Source organism: Dendroctonus ponderosae, unplaced genomic scaffold (genome assembly GCF_020466585.1).
Source record: "Dendroctonus ponderosae isolate FM_Combo_2020 unplaced genomic scaffold, Dpon_F_20191213v2 Dpon_F_20191213_3, whole genome shotgun sequence".
Lineage (NCBI taxonomy): Eukaryota > Metazoa > Arthropoda > Insecta > Coleoptera > Curculionidae > Dendroctonus > Dendroctonus ponderosae.
The window spans coordinates 1,992,753-1,994,080 of record NW_026018508.1 but is presented as its reverse complement, the minus strand read 5'-3'; positions in this window follow the sequence as shown (position 1 = coordinate 1,994,080).

Sequence of the window (1,328 nt, the reverse complement as noted above, 5' to 3'; positions counted from 1 at the left end):
TGCTGAGGAGAAAAGTTCTTCTCGGGATATCCGACCGCCTCTCTGGCCATCTTAATCCCGGAAATCGCAACCTTGCACGACTTGCGTGTGGTTCCTTCTTATACGGGAGTTTCCACATACAGCCGCTCAGGTGCTGGCCTTGTTGGGTGTGCTGCCATCCGACCGGTGTCGTTTTTGCGTTCCGGTCACGGCAGCTTTTTTGGGGTGTGCTGGTTCCCCTGGGGGTCTACCTAGCACAGTTTTGGTGGTTTTTCCGCCTGGCGGCCCCCGAGAGTCTTTTACCACTCTTCGGTACTTTGCCAGCTGCGGAGCCTGACGGTTCTGCTGAGGAGGTCCCGCCGGTATTTTGTGGTGTAAGATGGTGGTGCTTTCCTCCCCATCATTCCCATGAGTAGCTAGGGAAGGGTTAAGTCCATCCACACAGAGCCCGGCATGTGTGGGTAAGGCTGATACAATGAGGTGTGCCTGTTGCCTCAAGGTTAGTCGCTTTTGGCTGGGCTTCCCCCCAGCCTTGCATCTCTTGGCACGTATACTTGGACGTATCTGACCGCCCTTCCCCATATCCGCCACCTGGGGACGCGCCCGATGGGTCGCTCAACCTGCACGGGTTTACTCCTAACAGTAATTTCCCTAAACTGAGATGCAATGGACTGAAAGTGGAAAGACGGATTTGCTGCACTTTTCATGATCATGGTTTCTCTTCGAAAAGTGGCAGTTTTTGAATGTTTTGAATAAAGAAGAATTACTAAGGTTTTTTATGATTATATCGCATTTAAATAATTAATTTTGATCAGAACGCGAACGTAAAAACAAACTTGGAATTACCTACATACGGTCGCAATTTTTCGCGTCAGAGTAAATGGAAACATAAAAAAATCCAAAAAGGAGGTAAACTTTTCGAGACTGCTACTGGATACAGACGTAGAGGAGGATTCAAGCTTTACGAGGTCCAGGACTATGTTATAATTATTGGAAAATAGAAATCAAAACGTTGTTATGATTATTTATCCTCTTATATTATTATGATATTTTTTATCCTTTTAACCACAATAATATATCTTCTATTCGAGTTAGCGGGGCTCTCTCAATGTTGGGGCCCGGGGGCTACAATCCCCGCTAGCCCCTCCGTTAATCCGCTCTTGTAGAAACGTACGTTAATAGTCAACCGTCAAATTATTGCTAGGAGGAAATATGTATAAAATTTAAAAAAAACTTCCTAAAAACGTTGAAGGCAGCTTCATAATTTGAAAAATTTAGGGTGGAAGCAATTTAAATGAAACAAAATACTGAACCAATAACATATACCTATATTTCAAAACACATGAAAA